Raw genomic sequence first — 24,356 nt, 5'->3', positions numbered from 1 at the left:
AGATTCCTCAATTTGGTGAATACAGCTGCAGGCAGAGCTCCAAAAAGGGGCTGGAGCTCCAATCTGCCATTAAAGATATAGGGAGCCCCTTACCTAACCCTTTCCCTAATCTTAACTGTGAGTGGAAGTGATGCCCCCTTTTGGAGTTGGCGCAACCCCCTTTTGGAGTTACCCCGCCCTCTTTTGGAGATTCCGCACCCATTTGGAGGTCTCCGGCCTGCAGCTATACCTAAATGAATTTGGGCAGATTCTAAGAGAGCATTGCATGTATCCTTTGTAGAGAAGACAATCTTATAAAAATAGTCCAAATAAATCCAATAGTAAAAAATTTATTCAGACGAAATGAAAGAAATGTTGATTAGAAATATACCAAAATTTCATTCAATACTGAAAAGTTGTAGTAAAGCTATATATATTGACCAGACTTATTAATTGGCTGATATTTGGCTATTTTGAGATTATATTATTAATCATCAACAGTATCCGCATGACCAACAACAGAAGTCTAAGTTCACTTGTGTTAGTTCCACGATAAGCCTTGTCAATGGATAACAACAATTTCTGTTTTACATTTTTTCTGTGAATTTTGAATAATTTTTTTATCAAATAAGATAAGTTAATTTGGTGTCATTAAATTTTATTATGCATATATTGGCAGTGTATGGCCATTCTTATGTTTAGATATTAGCATCCGTCCACAACGGTCAACCACTTCATAAAAGTATTTCATAAAAAATTTAGTCTAATTAAAAAAGGACCATTTTACACAATATTTTTGTACGCTGTGTATTTCCATGCCCATTCCGACCAAAGTATACTTTGGTTTTCCAGTATAGGAAAGTGCACAGTGCACATGACGCAAATTTTGACATCAGCATTATACACGCGGACTGACCACGTGCAACCAAGTTTGTCGGTGGAGCATGCGCCTTTCGTTGACGGTGCTAAGAATATCACAGAGCATTTGTAATTTAAAAAACATTACGTATAATGTAGCCTTTAGAGTACTGCATTGTAAGCTTAGCAACATGTTAACAGCTAGCTCTACTGAAATCATTTGTGAATTGAGTCTCCTGTGTTCTTCATGTGACAAACTATATTTGTTTGCTGTATGGAATTGCTACCAATGTAGAATGTTCATAATCAGTCACTTTCGAGATTCCATTTCGGTTAAGGTTCCTCAGAAAGCAGATAAAAGGGATTTCCCACATTTAAATATTACTATCTCTCTTTACATAACCACAAGCACTAGTGTGAACACACCACTCAGTCCTGTTGACAAGCAAGTATTCCTGGTATGGCATGTAAATCATAAACCTCTTAAGGATCTGTTTTGGAAAACACTGCAAGTGCAGGGAGAGATAGAATCTCATGGTTATGACGGTTTTGAATCCTTTCAAGCTCCCCAAAACAAAAAAGAAATCCAGGACCGTTAATTAACAAGGTAAGTACAGGAAACGTAACCCACCGGCAAAGACCACATCAAAGCACAATGAAAGTAATCGTTATTTATGAAACGTGCATTCTAGCCTCATTTTTTATTCTCAAAGTCGGAGTGTCACCTGAGAGAAGAGGGAAACTATTGCAATCCACTGTATTAGGCCTACTTTCAAAGAGAGAGAACATTTTGGGTTGGTTTCAAATGTGTTCAGTTCTCCACTCGTGCGCAGCTAATAACAATTAAGCCTTTGTTGACATGATTGTTGGTTCCCGTTAGATGGAGATTACGAACACAGAATTGCACTCTGATCAAACAACATGTTAGTTTCTCAAAGAAGACATTCTTTCAAATAGTTCTCCTTTACTCAGTCCTTTTGACCAGTGTAGCTAAAAAATATATTGCAATATTTCCCCACTGTTTTAAACCAAATATGTGTCTTAGAGTTTTGTACATTACCTTTCAAATTTTTTTCTGTTTTATGAATTTCTTTGTGTTTTATAATTGTTTAACTATTTACATTTAGCTGAAAAGCCTATTATAGGCCATTTAATGGCAGTTTCTTATTGTGTGTATACCTGTTATTGGGGCATGTTGTCACAAATGGTCAATGTGATTAATTAACTGTATCTTTTTTTCTGGGCAACAATGGTGGAAATGTTCAATAGCTTTTTTTTGTAGCAAAGACTTTGAAAATTAGTAAGTAAGTTGAATGCAAATGGTTTAAATGACATTTAAGTTTGTTTAACTTTGCTTAGCGAAGTATAAACAATTTGTAAGGGGTTTCACCACAGGGACATTTTACCCCCATGTTTTGATTCTATCTAGGTCATTTATGTCACTTTTGATGCCATTTTTACCCCAAGCTCTGGTTAAAGGCATATTCCAGGTTTAATACAAGCTAAACTCAACCGACAGCATATGTGGCATAATGTTGATTACCACTAAAATGACTTCTGACTTTATTAAAAGCAAAAATCGAGGCTACAGTGAGGCACTTGTAATGGAAGTGAATGGGGTCAATCTGTAAAATACTCACTGATCAAAAGTATAGACACAAGATGTGAACAATGTGCATGTTTACATGATTTTAGTATGATAAAATCACTTACTGACCTTTTATGTGTAACGTTATGTTTTTTTACAACTTCGCTGCCATAATGTCATATCCCTCTAAAAGAAAAGGACAGATGAGACGAAATAATTGTTGGGGTAATCGACATAATGCCAAAAATGCTGTCGATTGAGCTTAAATTGTATTGAACCCAGAATATTCTTTTCATTTCTGACTTTGTGAATCAAACCAAATATAATTTGTTCACACGAGCTAACTTTCCCATAACTCTCCATATGTGTTCACTAGTGGCTCTCTGGATTATGCAAGACTCCACAGCTGCATCCACCAGCGGCGCTGACCTCCTGTCCTGCTTGACTAGAAAGGCTGATTCATTTCCATCTGTATACCAACAGATGAGTGTGTCCCTGTGTCTCTCTGTCTCCCTTTTCTCAGCCCATTCACAGCAAATGAATTCAGACTGTCTAAATTCCTTCACACCAGGACACACTCACATGGGGACTCTCCTTGACTCTGACCAACTCGCACATTTGCAATTCATCATCACTCTCACAATAGCAGTATTTGAGCTTTGTCATTATAACGACGCAGGTATGGACTGTCTGACACCGAGAGAATGGCTGTGTTTGCGTGTTGATGTGCAGTCATTAACCAGCAACTCAATTAGCACTTAAAACCACAGGTTGAAAACAATAATAATGTTAAATTAGCTTTGTTCTTTCAGGATGTATCTATTGATATGCTTGAGGAAGACGATTTCGATTTAGATTAATACGTGCAAACGTTCACGTCAACAATTCAAAGACACATTTTAATTATATTAATTTGCTCAAACTATTTCAATCGAAATATAGCCAAGACAAACTCCTATACGCCTAGTCATAAAATACTATCTCAGTAGAACATCTCAAAGAAATTCAAAGACAATCTTTCGGGATTTTAAAAAACCTGTAGATTTCCTGTGATTTTCATTATCTGTCTAGTAGCAAGACAGTATTCCAATATGAGGTTACACTTTATTTTACAATGTTCTTGTTACCGTGTAATTACACAAGTAATTACTGATTATTACTAATTAACAACATGTACTTACTATAGGTTAAGGTTTAGGGTAAGGGTTTGGTTTAGGATTGGTTGCCTGTTATTATGCATAATTGACTGTTATTACTATAGTCGATACATGTAATATGTGTAAAAATGACACTGTAAAATAAAGTGTTACCCAATACAATACAAGTAGTGTTCTGATAAAGACTTTACAGTATCCAATAGCACTCTACAGCATTCCTCTGTTTTGAATTTCCACAACTTCTCTAGTATTTAGAAAACACTTTACAATAAGGTTCCATTCATTGACATTAGTTAATGCATTATGTATAATGAACAAACAACGAACAATATATTTTCACTGCATTCGATAATCTTGATTAATGTTTGTTTTTTACATACTAATATATTTCAAAAAATCGAAAAGTTGTATTAGTTAACATTAGTTAATGCACTATACACTAACATGTTCACTGTTAGTTCATGTTAACTAAGTGTTGTTAACTAATGTTAACAAATGGAACCTTATTGTAAAGTGTTACCAGTATTTGTGATAACTGGATTTTAAAAATTATTTTATAGAGCTTGAACAATTTCTACCAACAATTAAACAAAATGATATTCACTACAAACATTTCCATGACTTTTCCAGGCCTGGTAACTACAATTGTACAATTTCCTTATATATACAGTTTTTCCATAACTGAAAAGCCTGACTATAAGGATCATTGAGGATCATGTAGGAATTTCACTTTATCCAGTAGGATCTATGTGATTCCATTAGGGACCTTTCCACTTAGGATCAGATTAATCTTCCAACAGGAATCCTGTAAACATTCCTTTGGGAGTTTTAACACCTGCTAAAACCCTAGGAAGTGCAAATGAGTGAGACACAAACACCAAACAGGAAGTGACCAGCACATTTTACACAAAAGTCTATAAACTTGAATGTACATAATGTTCAGAATAATTTAATGATAATAACTTTCCTATGTGTGTTAACATGCATTGTTTATTAATGTTCTGCCAATGCAAACCCTTGTTTATCACGTCAATATGCTTCTTTGAATCTAAAAAAGACAGACAGTAGTCAGAGAGAGAGACAGACAATGCGGTTCAGATGTGGGAAATCCCTCTCATCTGTTTTCCCCGCCGCTCTCCAGATCTTCACTCTTTTGAAGTTGTCAAACTGTAGCACCTCTCATACCAAAATGCATCAACACAAAGCGGCAGAAATTCAACAAGACTACAATGGCTGAACAAATGTCTTACCTTCCTAAAACATACTGACTCCTACGTGAGTGAAGGAGAACTGAAGCAGTTTGGGATGAGGGGTTGTGCCCGTTTAGAGATCTCCCTCCTCCTCCTTTTTCTCTCTCCCTCCTTCCCCCCTTCCTTCTGTCTTGGGATCACTCTAGAATGGGAGCGGGAATGTTTGTGGTTCTTGGTCTGTCTGAAAGGCTCTGGCGTGACCCTGCGGAGAGCATCAGATTTACACAAGAATTCAAAGCCTCCTCTCACACACACTGGCTCCGCCCACTCTTAACACCTTTCCTAAAGAGCTCCACCCCCTTAGCGCAACCAACCCACAAACTCCTGCTGATATAAACAAAATCTGTTAAATATAAGAATGAGTAGCTAAACTGGAACAAATTAAATGAAGTACAACAAATACTACCATGATTCATAAATACTTTACAGTGTAAATAATATATCATAATTTTTCCCATTACAGAAATGAGAATGGGATGTAATTGTCTTGAAAATGTCATGTCACATATTCAAAAAATATTAAAGGTCATACAAATAGGCTAGAAAGAATAATATTTTGAAGAAAAATAATTTTCTTCAAGCAAAATATAATTTCTTAATTCTTTCGACTTGTGGTGAAATATCACCCGGATTTGTCACTACCGTAAGATTCACCCATAGACTTATCACATCCTTATGTTATATCTTAACTTAGTCTTGAAGCCTACAAGCATCTGTCATACTCTTTATACAATACCTGATTGAACAGGTTATCTAAACATGTTGAACATGTACATGAAAAACATGTAGGCTATGTGTGTGTTTTTTTGCAGATAGACGTTCGATTGGTGGGAAGGCAGCAGTGTTGTTGTCATAGCACCAGAGCTGTAGGAGGAGAGAGACGCAGACGTCAATGATGACGACCCTGCCTGAATTCATTTTCAACACACACACACACACACACACACACATATGTGTAGGTATTCTGAAGTGCTATGCAGTGGAAGCAGTGCCTGGGTGCAGGAAAGCTCTTCAGTCACTATGATCATTTGACCTGCGAGCTGCTTTGCATACACAGCAGTGCAAACGCCCGGGGCTGGATTGAGACCGGTGCAGTCTGGCTGATATAACCCAGCACTGTGTGCTGCAGGGGGAGGGGGGAGGGGGGGTGAGCCAGCTCCATCTCAGACAGCTGAACTGGACTGTGTGCAGCTTTGAACGTAACCTCTCGTCTAGATGTTTGTGATTAAACAATCTAAAATAAGAACCTCAAGTCTGACTGCATGTAAAAATGACTACACTACTGGCCAAGGTTATGACCCCCATGACTGAACCAACTCAGTGGCTAGAATTTTTCTTCCAGATACAACAGAGTGAGAGAGAGCAAGAAATAGAAATTTAAAAATAGTGAGAGAGAAACCAAAAGAAAGGAAAAAGAAAAGCAGTGAAAGAAAATAAAAAAGAATTGAAGAAAGGAAGCCAAGAAGGGAAAGAAAGAAAGAAAGAAAGAAAGAAAGAAAGAAAAAGAAATAAGGAAGGAAGAGGAAGGAAAGAAAGAAAAGAACAAAGAAAGTTCTAAAAATGAAACTCTAATATCTATAAAGCCTTAAGAGTCATTATTGTGTAGTTTGATTAAATATAATTGTAATAATTTTGCATAAAAATAAATAATTAAATCGTAATTGTATTTAGAACCCCAGTGAGCAAGCCGAAGGCGACTGTGGCAAGGAACACAAAATTCCATAAGATGTTGGTTAATGGAGAAAAATAACCTTGGGAGAAACCAGGCTCACTGTGGGGACCAGTTCCCCTCTAGATAACCAGCATGAATGTAATGCCAATATTACTTATTTATGTGCAGAGCAAGTCATGGTTTAAAATTAGCAAACTAAGTACAGTTGTGCTCAAAAGTTTGCATACCCTGGCAGAAATTGTGAAATGTTGACACTGAATTTGAAAATATGACTGATCATGCAAAAAAACATCTTTTATTTAAGGATAGTGATCATATGAAGCCATTTATTATCACTTAGTTGTTTGGCTCCTTTTTAAATCATAATGATAACAGAAATCACCCAAATGGCCCTGATCAAAAGTTTACATACCCTTGAATGTTTGGCCTTGTTACAGACACACTAGGTGACACACACAGGTTTAAATGGCAATTAAAGGTTAATTTCCCACACCTGTGGCTTTTTAAATTGCAATTAGTGTCTGTGTATAAACAGTCAATGAGTCTGTTAGCTCTCACGTGGATGCACTGAGCAGGCTAGATACTGAGCCATGGGGAGCAGAAAAGAACTGTCAAAAGACCTGCGTAACAAGGTAATGGAACAGATATCCAAAGCCTTGAAAATGCCAGTCAGTACTGTTCAATCACTTATTAAGAAGTGGAAAATTCGGGGATCTCTTGATACCAAGCCAAGGTCAGGCAGACCAAGAAAGATTTCAGCCACAACTGCCAGAAGAATTGTTTGGGATACAAAGAAACAGGTAACCTCAGGAGAAATACAGCCTGCTCTAGAAAAGACGGTGTGGTTGTTTTAAGGAGCACAATGCGACGATACTTGAACAAAAATGAGCTGCATGGTCGAGTTGCCAGAAAGAAGCGTTTACTGTGCCAATGCCACAAAAAAGCCAGTTACAATATGCCAAACAACACCTTGACATGCCTCACAGCTACTGGCTCACTGTAATTTGGAGTGACGAGACCAAAATAGAGCTTTATGGTCACAGCCATAAGCGCTATGTTTGGAGAGGGGTCAACAAGCCTATAGTGAAAAGAATACCATCCCCACTGTGAAGTATGGTGGTGGCTCACTGATGTTTTGGGGGTGTGTGAGCTCTAAAGGCACGGGGAATCTTGTGAAAATTGATGGCAAGATGAATGCAGCATGTTATCAGAAAATACTGGCAGACAATTTGCATTCTTCTGCATGAAAGCTGCGCATGGGACACTCTTGGACTTTCAAGCACGACAATGACCCTAAGCACAAGGCCAAGTTGACCCTCCAGTGGTTACAGCAGAAAAAGGTGAAGGTTCTGGAGTGGCCATCACAGTCTCCTGACCTTAATATCATTGAGACACTCTGGGGAGATCTCAAACGTGCGGTTCATGCAAGACGACCAAAGACTTTGCATGACCTGGAGGCATTTTGCCAAGACGAATGGGCAGCTATACCACCTGCAAGAATTTGGGGCCTCATAGACAACTATTACAAAAGACTGGAAGCTGTCATTGATGCTAAAGGGGGCAATACACAGTATTAAGAACTAAGGGTATCCAGAATTTTAACAGGGGTCATTTAATTTTTTTCTTTGTTGCCATGTTTTGTTTTATGATTGTGCCATTCTGTTATAACCTACAGTTGAATATGAATCCCCTAAGAAATAAAATAAATGTGTTTTGCCTGCTCACTCATGTTTTCTTTAATTATATATTATATATTACCAATTCTCCAAGGGTATGCTAAACTTTTGAGCACAACTGTAAGTGTTAAGGGCCAGTGTTTAAACAAAGATTTTGTATGAACTATAAGATTAATGACTATTGTCTTTGAAGTCCATCCTGGATTAACTGCAGAAGTTCACATAGATGCATTGTCCTTTGTTAGTTGGCTGACAAAGGCTTTTGTTGGCAATTAATTGATAGTCTATGTATTCCATTTCAAGAGTGTAGTCCATCATTAGACCAAGGTGATGCAGGCAGAGATGAGTGAGGTGCATCGCAGTTCAACCGGCCAGTCATTTCGGTGAGGTCTATCCTACGTCCAAGGTTCAGGTAGTGACATATGAAGTATCCCATGTCTTATGGTTGGAGTTGGCATCAGTTCATCCTCTGAAGTCCATCGTAACAGACTGAAGTAATGTCTGGCTGGCAACTGCTGCATTTAGTCGTCATCACTCAGAGACACTTAGCAGTGGAATCCGGTCTCTCTCCCTGGTCTGGAGATCTGCTGGCCTTTTAAAACCTGTCTCCACTGTCACTGAAATGAGACACAGGTGTTTAGAGTCAGTAATCACCCAGGTGATGGCTCTTCCTGCTTCCTCTCTCCCCACTGACAGACACATGACCATGTTCCCATCAGCACAATACCAGTCAATTTTTTGTAGACTTATAGATCATGATAAAAGTTTCTGGTTCCGGCAGACCTAACTAAAGCAGCCTAATTGTGAGTTGATGGATAAATTTGGTGTATGCCTGGCTAAATAGATGAGTCTTTAGTCTAGACTTAAACTGAGTGAGTGTGTCTGCATCCCGAACAGTGTTAGGGAGACTAGGATCTACTTCCTTTTGTGGTTTTTGATATTCTAGGAACTATTAACAGGCCAGAATTTTGCGATCGTAATAAACGTGATGGAATGTAGCGTGGTAGAAAGTCACTTAAGTACTGTAGAGCTTGACCATTCAAAGCTTTGTACATAGTTAACTAAATTTAAAAAAGGATACGAAATTTAACAGGTAGCCAATGTAACAACAATAAAATGGGGCTTATATGATCATATTTCTTGGTTCAAGTCAGCACTCTGGCTGCTGCATTTTGAACCAATTGAAGTTTATTTATTCAACTTGCTGGACATCCTCCCAGTAATGCATTACAATAATCTAGTCGAGGTCATGAATGCATGAATTACTTTTTCGGCATCATCAACAGAGAGCATGTGTTGTAACTTAGCAATATTTCTCAGGTGGAAGAATGTTGTTCTACAAACAATGGAAATTTGATTTTCAAAGGACAGATTGGTATTAATATAACACCTAAGTTCTTAGCTGTAGAAGATGATGTAACAGTACATCCATCAAGATTCAAATTATATTTTAGCGGCTTATTTTAGAGGTTTTTGGTCCAATAATTAGTACCTCTGTTTTGTCGGAATTGAGTAGAAGGACATTTCTGGCCATCCAATCTTTGATTTCATTGATACACTCTGCTAATTTGGAGAATTGTGAAATTTCGTCAGGTTTCGAAGATATATAAAGTTGGTTCTCATCGGCATAACAGTGGAAATATATTCCACAATTCCTGATAATATCTCTGTGACGAGGAGGAGGGGGAGGGCCGGGCATGTGTAGTCATGGCCCGGTCCCACCCTCCTCCTCCTCACAATATCCCAGGTGAAGCATATATAAGGAGGAAAGCAGAGGCCCTAAAACTGATCCATGTGGCTCTCCATACTTCACTTTTGTTTGATTTGACAATTCCTCGTTTACACAGACAAAATGGTAGCGGCCTGCTAAATAGGACTTAAACCATTCTAATGCAAGCCCACAAATGCAAAAGTGCAGTCTCTGTACTGTGGTGGGGCCTAAATCCTGACTGAAATTTTTCATATATACTATTTCTCTGTAGAAATGAACATAGTTGGGAGGACCCTACCTTTTCTAGTATTTTTGACATAAATGGGAGATTTGAAATCAGTCTGCAATTAGCCAATGCTCCAGAATCAAGCTGTGGCTTCTTAATAAGCAGTTTGATCACTGCCATTTTAAAGTTTCTTGGGACATGTCCTAAGGATAACGAGGAGATAATAATAAGAAGAGGTTCTGAGATTACAGGGAATACCTCTATTAAGAGCTTAGTTGGTATTGGATATAACATACATGTTGTGGCTTTTGATGTTTCGATAAGTTTTGTTAGCTCTTCATGACCTATGACTGTGAAGGATTGAAGCTGCTCGTGAGGAAAATTATGAAACTCTGTTTTCTGAGGTTTTCTCAATTTTATCAGTAAGAAATTCACAAAGTCATTACTATTGTGCTGTGACAGAATATCTGGTTCAGTCGAGGCTTTATTCCTAACCAATTTAGCCACAGTACTGAATAAACACCTAGGATTGTTGTGGTTATTTTCTATGAGTTTGCTCAAATATGCTGACCTGGCAGCTTTTAGTGTCTGTCAGCAGCTACAGACACTATCCATCCATGCACTACAAAATACCTCTAATTTTGTATTCTTCCACTTGCGCTCATTTCTCGAGCTGCTCTCTTGGGAGCATGAGTGTAATCATTGTACCATGGTGCGGGGCTTTTTTCTTTAATTTGCTTTAATCAAAGTAGGTGACACTATCAAGAGTGCTAGAAAAGACTGTATTTACATTTTCTGTTATTACATCAAGTTCTTCTAGAGTTTGTGGCTTACTGAGTATATGAGATAGGTCTGGAAGATTATTAGTGAAGCTATCTTTAGTGGTCGAAAGAATAGTTCTACCTGAATGATAGCATGGTGTAGATTGAGTAATATTAGCAGATCGCAGCATACAAGATACGAAGTAATGATCTGAGATATCATCGCTCTGCGGCAGAATTTCTATACTATCAACATCAATGACAAAATTAAATCTAGCATGATATGATTATGGCGATGAGCTGGTCCTGTCACATTTTGTTGAGAATATCGATAAATGCTGATCCCAATGTATCATTTTCATTATCTATGTGAATGCTGAAGTCACCAACAATTAAAGCTCTATCCACAGCAACTACTAGATCTGATAGAAAATTTGCAAATTCACCAAGGAAATCAGAATACTGCCCAGGTGATCTATATAATGTAGCAAGGGCAAAAATATGACAGAGATTTTTTATTTGTATCTGATGTGTCACATTAAGCATTATTAGTTCAAAAGACTTACATTTATATCCTGTCCTCTGAGTAACACCAAAAACTTCACTGTAAATTGTAGCAACACCTCCTCATCGACCCTTCAGACGAGGCTCATGTTTATAACAATAGCATGGAGGAGTAGATTCATTTAAACTAATATATTAATCCGGTTTAAGCCAGGTTTCACTCAAACAGAGCACATCCAAAATATTATCTATAATAATTTCATTTACAATTAGTGCTTTGGTTGAAAGAGATCTAATGTTTAATAGCCCTACATTTATATTATGTTTATCTTCATTGTTTTTGTTATTTTCAAGTTTACCTTAATCAAATTTGTTCTAAATAATTTTGTAGTTTTGTGTTTGGTAGTTCGGGGAAAAGACACAGTCTCTATATGATATCTAGGTTATATGGTCTCTATATGTTGTAGTTTATGTGATCTATGTGACGTCTCAAGGCAGCTAGCAGACGTTCGGATTAGCCAGTTTGTCTGCTTCTTGACCTGGGCCCCAGTTAGTCAAATACTATCACTATTAAGTCTATGAGCCAAATTACAATATATATATATATATATATATATATATATATATATATATATATATATATATATATATATATATATATATATACACACACATATATATACTATTAATCCTATGCTATTCTCCGGACATAACTCCGACATCCAGCCATTCAGTGACACTAATCTACTATAAACCTCATCACCACAACAAGCAGGGAGGGGGCCAAAGCATATTACAGTGTCTGACATTGTTTTTGCAAGTTCACACACCTCTTTAACATTATCTCTAGTGATCTCTGACTGGCGAAGCCGGTTATCATTAGTGCCGACATGAATAACAATTTTAGAGTCTCTATTTCCAAGTTCCTTACAATAGAATCTCCTATAACCAGGGTGCTTTCCCTAACAGGAATGGGAGAGTGGTGTCGCTTTGCTGAGCGAGTATGCTGCCAAGACGTCACCCAAATGCCCTGCTGCAGGGGCTCCCAAGCCAGAACCAAAGTGTGTGTGTTGCTTGCAGTACTACCCGCATTCAAAACAGTATCTACTGGCTTCTCTTTCTCAACGAACTCCACTAGCGTTCAGATGTGTGTCTCTAACTCATTAATCTTTTCCATCAGCCTAACTAATTCCTTACATTTATCACATATAAATCCCTCACTGCTGATGGAAGAAGCTATAGTAAACACATGGCATGTAATGCAGGAAGCAATAATATGAGCGGATGCCATGACTTACCGCAAATGTTTGTTGTTGTTGGTTGTTCCCGAGCGGCGAGGGTTTGAGATCGATGTGAATCCCTCACGCAGTTGTTTGTTGTTATGGTTGTTCTTGATAAGCAGTGCTTTGAGATCGATGCAATAATCCGTGTAACACAGAGGAGAAAACGTGTGCACGGTAAAATGCACGCAGTTTAATCGCGAAAAAAATAGAAAACTGATGCACACACGAAGAAAGGTAGGAAAGAAGTAAAGGAAAGTAAGAAGGAAAGGAAAAAAGAAAGGAAAGAAAGAAAATAAAAAGAATGGATTGAAGGAAGAAGGGAAGGAAGACAGAAGGATGGAAGGAAAGAAGGAAAGAAAGGAAAGAAAAAGAAATAAGAAAGTGAAGGAACGAAGAAAAGAAGTAAGGAATGAAGGAAGGAAGGAAGGAAGGAAAATAAAGAAAGTATGGAAGGAAAGAAGGAATGAAGGAAGCTAAGAAGGGAAGGAAGAAATAATGGAAGGAAAGAAGAGAAGGAAGAAAGGAAGGTAGGAAGAAAGAAAGGAAGGAAAAAGAAAGGAAAGAAAAAAAAGAAAAAAGAATGGAAGGAAGAAGGAAGGATGGATGGAAGGAAGGAAGGAAAGAAAGAAAGAAAGAAAGAAAGAAAGAAAGGAGGGAAAAGAAATAAGGAAGTGAAAGAAAGAAAGGAAGGAAGAGGAAGGAAAGAAAGAAAAGAACAAAGAAAGATTGGAAGGAAGGAAGGAATGAGGAATGCGAAGAAGGTAAGAAAGAAGGAAGGATGGAAGGAAAGAAGGGAAGGAATGAAGTAAAGAACCTCTCAAACAACTTTTTTTTTCTGCTGACATCACCAAGGACGCTTGGGTGGAAAAAGTCAATTGAACCAATAGCATACATTAGTCTATTGCAAACCAAATTTTCCATTCTGCTCAGAAATACTTAACATTACGAAAATGTAATGCATTGTGAATGATGTTTCATGTTGTCTTTAAGACTCTCTGTGTTGTTTTGCTGAGAAGGATGACAGACATGACAGTCTCCCCAATTCTGAATGGATCAAAAGGAAGGGTCATCAAGTGAACACATGAGTATCTGAGACCACAAGAATGCCAGACCAGCGGACGACAATAAAACATGTCAAACGAATATGCCATTCGTCTTGGACAACATGTGCCATTTTCAATTAAGGTCAGGGACTAGTCCTTACCTTCCCCGACTGGCATGTTTGCATTAGCATTTCTAATGTCTGCCACAGAGGAATTCAATAAAGCGTCCCTGACTGAGAGAAAAACATATCGCTGTTCCCACAAGCTGTTTTACATTTAGCTGTGTTCTCCAGTGTCTACTATTACTGAATTCACAATATTTCACAATGACCCAGGAGAGAGGCTTACGCTAAATGCTAAAGCTAGCAGCCTAACTGGGATTTTAATTTAAAATCATCTCCACACCAGCTGCATCGAAACAGACTCCAAATTTGCTCATAGCTATTTGGAATCACGTTCAAATACAATACATATTCATAACACTGCAAACAATGCCTTGGCTTAGCATAAAGGTACAAAGAAACATGACGTGACTTGGGAATTGTGCTTCATCTGTTTGTCAAACAATACAGAGATGAGACATACTGCACCGCTCATGTGAACACAAGCACAAACAGCATTTGTTGGGTTTAGATGATGTATATGGGAAAAAGAAAAGAAGAAAGACTCCTTTGCCTTATGTCAAGATAAAAACAGATAGTTGGATAGCATTGTAATACGTTAATTTTGCTCTTCTATGGCAACATTGCTTAAAAGTCATGAAAACAAATTTAACTGATTCCTCTGGTTGTGAGGTGTTAAAAAAATTTAAAGGCATCCTCTACACAAGGATATAAACGCAGATGCATTGCATTGCATTGGTGCATTCCAAAATCTGTCAGACTGCAATTCATAACACAACGCAAATACGTGTTGCATTCTCAGTGTTGCCACAAGGGGCACTATAGTGGACATTAGTGGGAACTATCCACTTCTACGGTGAGTTTTCTCTTTCAGCTCAGCTGCTGTCATGGCGGAGCAACAGTTTGTAGAAAATATAGCTGAGCAAGTAAGTTCAAGTCAAAATAATGCATAACAACTAACCAGAGTAGTAACACATCCAGTTCAATGGCAAAGACTTTTGAAGGTAACTCTGTCACCCCCTTGAGTCCTGAGGTTTGTTACCACCACAGTAACGCAAGAATGCACGTTCAGCATGTTTAACCGGAGCACGCACTGGTTTGGCATTTCAACTGGGATATCACCCTATTCCTCTACAATTTCTGCACACTTACAACTATATTTGTCTGATATGAGGTAAAATCCCAGAAAATATAAAAAAAAATAATAAAGCATGTGAACATCAAAAACTGCCTGTAGTCAACTGTAATACAACCAATCATTACTGTTTAACAAACCCAATGTGTTTTTATTACACATCTAATGCAATTCAGGATTTTGAATGTCCAGAAACCCTAGACTGAACCTGTAAGATTCTTGTTAGTATGTTTGTTATAACAGTTGTTAAAGTTGAAAAGGAACCTACAACAGTATCTGAGTTTCTGGATCAAATCCCTAAAGGCCCCAATATACTTCCAGATAAGTTCTTCTTCATTCTTCGTTCAGGGGTAAAAAGAAGTTCTAAACAGCTGAGTAACGGTATACTGTTTGTGAACATGCAGACACCCACCACACCGCTGTGGGAGGCATTTAGAGGAGCATTTAAACATGAGGATGCTACATGTAAAACCTTAAAAATGTGTTTTTAATGACTTTATGCCTCATTCTATGAGTAGAATTCACATGAGGTCAGTAAAAGATGTTGTTTTAACCACTCGATGATGATTTTAAGTCAAATATGCAGTAGTAAATGTTAAATTTGTCTTGTTTACATCGTGAATTCATGACACTAATGTGCTAATACGCTATAGGCAGCCATAATATGCACCAATTATGCTCTGTTATTGTAATTTATGATGACACTGATCCTACTGCAAAGACAGGTTTATAAAAGAGTGCCATCTTTCGCTACAGATGGCACATGGGTGAATGGGCACTTGAGAGGATTTGAGTAATTTTATTACTTTTGTAGACTAATTAAACAAAAACAAAAAAGTTACATGACATGGTCTTGCACGCAGGTGTGTTCATGTTGAATATTGACTGAAAAATGTAAACAAAGTAGTATGTGGAGCTTCAGGGCACATCTACCAATGACATTGACCAATGGCAGCAAGAAGGTGTTTAGCAGTCGGTTAGAAGTTTTCCTAAAAGTTCGCCCAGGCAAGCTGTTACGAACCACCAAAACAAATGCAAAAACATCTTCTTTTTGGCCAGATTTTGTTCTAAATGATGTCATACCCGTTCATTTTCAATTTCGTATAAAGTATATCTGGGCCTTAATACTCCAATATCTGATCTTTACACTTTTTCTCTGTGGTACAACAACAGGCCACGTGATCATTGAGCAGAGGCCACTTATTGGCCATACATTCGTTCAATTAAAGCTTAAGAAGAAACAGAAATATTTATCACAGTACTGCTTGACTTAATGTGAAACAACAAAGACAAGAGCAGAGTTAGCCTCAGTATTACAGAACAGATCAAAGGGATTGGCCGAAGCATATCATTAGTACAGATCCTCAGCAGATTACATCACCGTCTCCATCACTCTCATATACATCAAAGAAACCCGTTGCTCTGAATGCAAACCAGCCAGAACATGTCAACTGTCATGGAACCTGGATATGATAATATGTAGGCATTCAGAGGTGGGCTGATGTTCTCCCACATTCTGAATGAACAAGACAGCACACATTTCATTATCTCCACAAACATGCACCACAGGCAGGGGCGTTCCACAGAGGTCATATGACGGTGGGCTGCATGACTGCACACTGATTTCTGCACAGTGTGGCGGGACAAGGGTGAAGTTGTTCTGGCGAGCTGTTTTGAGATACTGCATGTCTAGCGTCGCTTCTGGGCAGAGCGTAAGAGCGGTGAACTGTGCAGAGAGAATCCTGTGCAGATGAGAAACTGTGTATCTTAGGCCACGTCCACACTAATCCATTTAAGTTTGAAACCTCCATTTTCAGTTTCCTAATATCATAATTTTCCAAAGTATGTGCTTATGAAGAGTTTTCAAATGAAAATGTCTTAGTGTGGATGTGAAGTAGTAGTATGAGGCAATATTCTAAATACAATAAATACTATAGATTTGTGTGTAGGCCGGACTGTAATTAAAATCATTATTTACTGAAAATCTTGACTTCTGCCGAAACTTTGAGATTTCATTTTCCATTCTGCATATTTAAACTGCCGCATCACGCTCAGTTACGACACGCATAAAACAATGGCACTAATAATATCAAACCTAACATGACGTCATTGTGGCATGTTTTAATCTTAACTCGTACACTAATGAGATTTCAGAGCTTCTCAGTAGGGGAAGATTATCAGTGAATAACAAAAATTTTTATTGCCAAATTTCCGGCATGCGAATACTGGATACTTGAACACACTGAGCGCTTCAATCTTTCCCCACTTAACCCTGTAAAGCCTGAAAAATGAAAGAATTGTCAGTAATTCAAATTTTTGGACTGTTTTTAGTACCATTAGACAAACTATAAAAAGAAATTGTAAAAAATAAAATTACACGTTTTTTTGTTTTTTTTTTATGTCATATTTGATACATTAGGCTTTAAAGGTCACTATCCTCCTGAGGCCCAGCAATTCATTTTTGTGTAGGACAATTTTATTTATGTTTTTCTTAGCCCATACATGCTACAGTGGTAAATCTTGGGGTATTATCAGAGGACTCCTGGGCTTTTCTGAGATACCAAATATTTGAGAGTTTGGCCATGACAGCTTCCTCTCCTTGGTCTATAAACATGGATTGAAATGTATCACAGTGCAATTTAGCACAAATAAAATATTATTTTTTCAATAAACAGTTTTTATCATATGTATTTTATGCACCAAACACTATATTGACATTTAAAAAAGGGAAATTGTAAAACTTTTTTCGCTGGGTCTCAGGAACTTATGGTAAGATGACATCATAATAGCTTGTAATGTAAAATAATGAGATCTTTATAATGACAGAGCAGGCTGCATATATGAAAATACACAGAAATATTAGTTCACACTTTAAATATATCTTATCAAAAGTATATGTCAGATTTTTTTTTTTTTTTTTTTGTGGTGGGCATGAATGGAATGTAATGGTGATTGAGAGATGAGCCTCAAAAGCCTTTTGTATCATATTTATTATATGGATTTCAACTGGCTTTTTCAATAAAACAATATACAAAATTTTAACCAAGCGCAAGTTGCTTATACAGTACTGTGCAAAAGTCTTGGGCACTTGTGAAAAATGTTGCATAGTGAGGATGTCTTCAAAAATAATGCCATAAATAGTTTTCATTTATCACTTAATATCATACAAAGTCCAGTAAACATAAAAAATCTAAATCAATATTCGGTGTGACCACCTTTGCTTTTAAAACAGCACCAATCCTCCTAAGTACACCTGGACACAGTTTATCTTGGTTGTTGGCAGATAGGATGTTTCAAGCTTCTTGGAGAATTCGCCACATTTCTTCTATCTATTTAGGCTGTCTCAATTGCTTCTGTCTCTATATGTAATCTCAGATAGACACGATGTTCAATGGGGGGGGCTTTATGGGGGCCATGACATCTGTTGCAGGGCTCCCTGTTCTTCTATTCTATTCTATTTGCGAAAGGAATGTTTGGGAGTCTAACATTTATATTTCCTATTGACACACTAAAGCTGAAGATATAAATAACCATCTTAAGACAAATGCTTTTCTGAAACATATTATGTGCATAAGACTTTTGCACAGTACTGTATTCAGCAAATACTCATTTTAAAATATCATTAACAAAATAATCATCATTACAGTCACTTTTACTTTATTAAAATCAGCAAAGATTTCACATATAAAAAAAAAAAAAAAAACGAGTGCATGCAATACAAAAGCTGACATATCTAGAAAATGTAAAAAAAAATAAAATAAATTCATCAAGAAATACCCAAAAACATCCACCAGGTGGCAGCAGACATCTAGTACATTGCAGACAACAAGATTTTCGGCAAAAGTCTGATAATGTTAATGATGCACAGGCTATAGGAAATAGCGTATTAACTTTGATACAGGTGGCGTTATAGGGTTCAATACGGGACAATACGATTCCCGTACGGGAAGTCTTTTTTTTGTGTGTGTGGCCAAAATACATGATGTCCTGGCTAAATCATATGACTTGGAACTACTTGGAAAACTTTAAGGAGTTTTTTTGTCATTTTTGGAGCTTGAGAGCTTGGTCACTCTGAACTGTCATTGAATGGAGAACCGCATAGATATTTAATAACAGCATACGGGTTTGGAACAACATGAGGGTGTGCAAATAATGAAAGAATCTTAAAAAATAAAACAAACACACAGCTTTGTTTTGCTAAGATGGAGCAATCAAACTGTCCCACATAAGCAATGTTTCCATGTTTGTGTCAAATGTCTCTGTGGCGTCAATCCCACTGACAATCTGTGTCCTTATTAAAGATGAAGATAGTAATTTCTGTGCCTCTACTGTCACCACACAAAACTGCAAAAATAAACACTTGTCAAATTCATTGCATTTGGGAGCATCGCTTTGCTTTCACATACAGTGACATCTGAAACACAAGCCATTACAATCGCATAAAGATGACAATGACATTTGCTCATGTATTAAGTCAGATCTGATACAAGACTGTGCTGATCTGGTTAAATGGAGCTCTTTGTGTTTTCACCCTGACATATCTCCCCAGCATCTGTCCCCTGTCATGCTAATGTTACTGGGATCATTTATCTCCTGCATCATTAAATGCATGTTGAACAGTTGATGGATAGTAGCACTGGTTTATAAGTTTACTCTGAATGCCCTGCTGCAGATTACATCTAACAGACACCCACTTTCCATTTTCCCATAATTTCCTTGCAGGTTCATCTGCCGTAGTGGCGTAATAACGGGGATAGGGGATGCTGAGTCATTCCTGGTCTCAAAGCCATGAGCAAGAGTCTCTTCGACATGCACACAACCTTTCTCAAACCTGATGCAGCTCACATATAGACAAAAATATATTACTGTTGTACAAAACAAATATAATTCTCATAATAGTAATAATAATAATACAATTCAGTAATATTGTATCATAATCAAATTTAACTGGGCTCCAAAAAGTGAGTGAACTTGTAGTTTTGCACACCCTGTTTATTCACAAAATATGTTTTAGTAAAAAATATCGCATTTTATTACTGTATTGTTGTATTGGTGCATCTAAATGGAAATGATTAAATATCGTCCTTCTTTATGTTAATTTTGAGAACATTTGTTGGAAACATGCCTTTGTTATTTTTTTCTTTTTCTTTCATGCATTAAACATTTAAATATACTTGGCTACAATGGCTGTTTGGTTGAAACGGTTCCTCTGATTAAAAAAAAAACAAAAAAAATCTTTTAATGTTAATTTTTAACATAATTATCGAGATATATATAGAATATCGTCAATAAACTCAATAAGCTCAAAAATATCACGATTTAATTTTTGCAGCTATTTCGCCCAGCCCTACTCACATATCACACACGTTCATATTTATCAGGATATTCACATTTCAAAGGCCACATCCACACACTAATCCATTTTCATTTTCTAATGTTATTGATATCACAATGTTAATGTTAATGTTATTGTTAACTAAATTAATACATTTTCAAATTAAAATGGTTTAGTTCGGAGCCCCTTAAAGGACAGAGAGGGAATTTATTTTCTGAAATGGCTTTGCTTCCCCTCACAATAGTTTTACGTTCCCTCCCAATTATTTTGGGTACCTTTGCAATAAATTAGCCATGTTTTACAACATTTACCACAGTTGAACTATGGTATTTGTAGTAAAACCCTAGTAACCACAAAATGTACCATAGTTTTACTACAGTAACCATATTTTAACCAATAGTAATGCTTAGAGGTTGACCGATAGTGGATTTTGCCAAAGGTGGTGGAAAATGCATGTAACCGATTAATCAGCTGATAGTTTTTTAAAATCGGTTTACAGAATAATTTTTATTTTTTTTTGTATTTCCTTATTATGACGGGCACAGACATTGATTTTACAAGAGTCCAAAATGAATAAAATCCCAGATGCAGTTAATTGATCAACCAAATTCCTAATATAATTTCAGAAAAATTGAAGATTTGTGTGACAAGGAGGAGGGCATGGCCGGGCCGTGATGGAGCACGGCCGGCGTTGAATCAGCTGATCAGTGGGAGAGCGAGATAAGGGTGTCTGTTTATGTTTGTTTAAGTTAATTTATGCATTAAAAGTTTATGTTGATTGTTCAGCCTGTTCCCACCTCCTCCTTGCCCGTCCTTTATACTGTTACAGTGGTGCCGAAACCCAGGAGCGAGGAGGGATGTGCTGTCGCGAAATCCTCGCTGCTCCCATCCGCCGAGAGCCGCAGGAAACGTGGCCATCTGCCGAGAAGGGGAGGAGTGGTTCCGTCCGCCAGGGGTCGGATGACTCGCTGCCGTCCGCTAGAGGAGGAGTGTCTGTCATCCGCCAGAGGGCAGAGAAGTGGTTGAAGACCAGGCGACAGCGCGTCCGGGAGCCAGTGAGCAAGTTCTTCTCTCTCTCTCCTCGTGTGTCTCTGCTTGCCTTTTCCCTCTCTCCACGCCTCCCCTCGTCTCTCCCCCAGGTTTCACAGGAGCTGGAGTGGACCACCGGCTGACAGAACGGCTGGAAGGGCAGCGTCTCCCCCCAGAAATGGGGGGCGGTGGAGTTGGTCAGACCAGTGGCGCCCCGGCCTGAATAGGGCAGTGAAGGAGGGTGACGAGGAGGAGGGCGTGGCTGGGCCGTGATGCAGCACGGCCGGCGTTGAATCAGCTGATTAGCAGGAGAGCGAGATAAGGGGCAGCTGGAGATGCCGGTTCGAGAGAGAGACGCACGTCACAACAAACAGTTTCTTATTTTGAAATAATGGAGACTTAGCTCCATTGCAATGCTCTATATTTAAGATAAAACTATAAGACAAATTAGGCTTATTAGAGATTGCAACTAAGAAAACTCAGCACTATTTACCTGTGCGCTATTACCGCTTAGGGAAAGCAGGTGACAAATGGAATGTGTACATTTTTTAGCGATCATTAATCAACAGTAATTCAACAAATGATTATCAAATGATGTAGAAAAGCATTATAACCAATATATCCAGATACAAATGTAACCAGATGCACCTGCTGCATTGTCTACAACCTGCAAGATGGAAACTGTGTCATGAAAACTGCGTTCAGGAACAGATTTGTTGGGTATGTTTGTGCTGTTACCTGATTTGCATAATTCCTTTAGTTAATCGGGTGCTAAAATAACACAGACAGCGCATGCAAATAAATGATGCTATCTGCGGGCACAAATTATTATTAATGAATTCCCCCAGTGTGTGCATGTGTACATGTCTTTTATCAGCCACACTGGTCCAGTGACCCTCCTCTCTCTTCCCAGCAGCCATTACTGGCAAAAATGAAGATACATGTTCAATTATGCAAGACCAACTTCACAACTGTCCTGTCCTGTGCTAAAGAGAGGCCTGAGTGGAGATTAATCTTTTACAACAGAAATCAAAGCGATTACAGCTTTAAAACAAATAGATTTAGCGTGACAAGATGTTTCAACCAATTAGAGAAAAAGCCAATGAAGTGAAGTTTCACAATCACCCTAGTTTACCCTGGCTGCTGAATATGAAATCAGTACACTGTACAGTGAAATATGAGTGCAAGTGTATTGTTATACATATTTCAAGTGTTGTGTTGTTGCACATTTGAAAATACAATGAGAAAAAAACATCTAAGTAGGTCATCTGGAGACTAAAGTATCTAGGACAAGCCAACCAAACACAATTAATGACAGGCACAATACCAGCTGACAAATAGCTACAAAAACAATTTAATAAAAAAAAAAAAAAAAAAAAGAGCACAAACTTTGGTAAATATGACAAAAACACTTCCTAAAAGTTAAAGGGATAGTTCACCCTTGTGCCATCCCAGATGTGTATGACTTTCTTCTGATGAACACAAAGATTTTTAGAAGAATATCTCAGCTCTGTAGGTCCATACAATGCAAGTGAATTGTGGACAGAACTTTGAAAGTCCAAAAAGCACATTAATGCAGCATAAAAGTAATCCATGTGACTCCAGTGGTTAAATCCATGTCTTCAGAAGTGATATGATAGGTGTGGTTGAGAAACAGATCAATATTTAAGTCCTTTTTAACTACAAACCTCCACATTCCCTTTCACTTCCTCATTCTTCTTCTTTTGTTTTGGGACTTGCATTGTTTGTGCATATCACCATTTACAGTTTATATAAAGCTCTGGAAAAAATTAAGAGACCACTGAAAAATCATCAGTTTCTCTGGATTTACTATTTATAGGTATGTGTTTGAGTAAAATGAACATTTCTGTTTTATTCTATAAAGTAATGACAACATTTCTCCCAAATTCCAAATAAAAATATTGTCATTTAGAGCATTTATTTGCAGAAAATGACAACTGGTCAAAATAACAAAAAAGATGCAGTGCTTTCAGACCTCGAATAATGCAAAGAAAACAAGTTCATATTCATTTTTAAACAACACAATACTAATGAATTCAGAAATCAATATTTGGTGGAATAACGCTGATTTTCAATCACAGCTTTCATGCATCTTGGCATGCTCTCTACCAGCATTGAAGCATTGTCCTGCTGGAAAAACCAATCCTCAGAGTTGGGGAACATTGTCAGAGCAGAAGGAAGCAAGTTTTCTTCCAGGATATCCTTGTACGTGGCTTGATTCATGCGTCCTTCACAAAGACAAATCTGCCCGATTCCAGCCTTGCTGAAGCACCTCCAGATCATCACCGATCCTCCACCAAATTTCACAGTGGGTGTGAGACACTGTGGCTTGTAGGCCTCTCCAGGTCTCCGTCTAACCATTAGACGACCACGTGGAGGATCGGTGATGATCTGGGGGTGCTTCAGCAAGGCTGGAATCGGGCAGATTCATCTTTGAACCCCATTGAAAATGTCTGGAATGTGATCAAGAGGAAGATGGATGGCCACAAGCCATCAAACAAAGCCGAGCTGCTTGAATTTTTGTGCCAGGAGCACAACAGCATAAAGTCACCCAACAGCAATGTGAAAGACTGGTAGAGAGCATGCCAAGATGCATGAAAGCTGTGATTGAAAATCAGGGTTATTCCACCAAATATTGATTTCTGAACTCTTCCGAAGTGAAAACATTAGTATTGTTGTTTAAAAATGAATACGAACTTCATTGTACTTTCTTTGCATTATTCGAGGTCTGAAAACACTGCATCTTTTTTGTTACTTTGACCAGTTGTCATTTTCTGCTAATAAATGCTCTAAATGACAATATTTTTATTTGGAATTTGGGAGAAATCTTGTCAGTACTTTATAGAATAAAGCAAAAATGTTAATTTTACTCAAACACATACCTATAAATAGTAAATCCAGAGAAACTGATAATTTTGCAGTGGACTCTTAATTTTTTAAGAGCTGTATATTCACCAATCAGCCACAACATTAAAACCACCTGCCTAATATCATGTAGGTCCCCCT

General features: G+C 37.7%; 1 protein-coding gene across 2 annotated transcripts in view; it reads right to left on the bottom strand.

Moving 5' to 3' along the window:
* Nucleotides 1-24,356, bottom strand: part of LOC127422218 (rho guanine nucleotide exchange factor TIAM1-like) — a 120,590-nt gene that overhangs the window by 86,354 nt on the left and 9,880 nt on the right. For both annotated transcript variants that reach the window (XM_051665561.1, XM_051665563.1), the window contains exon 2: nt 4,833-5,034. The gene's annotated coding sequence lies outside the window, so the exon portion shown is untranslated. The remainder of the gene's footprint in view (nt 1-4,832; nt 5,035-24,356) is intronic.

The sequence above is a fragment of the Myxocyprinus asiaticus genome, chromosome 31 (assembly GCF_019703515.2).
Source record: "Myxocyprinus asiaticus isolate MX2 ecotype Aquarium Trade chromosome 31, UBuf_Myxa_2, whole genome shotgun sequence".
NCBI lineage: Eukaryota > Metazoa > Chordata > Actinopteri > Cypriniformes > Catostomidae > Myxocyprinus > Myxocyprinus asiaticus.
This window is presented reverse-complemented; position numbering and strand designations above follow the sequence as displayed.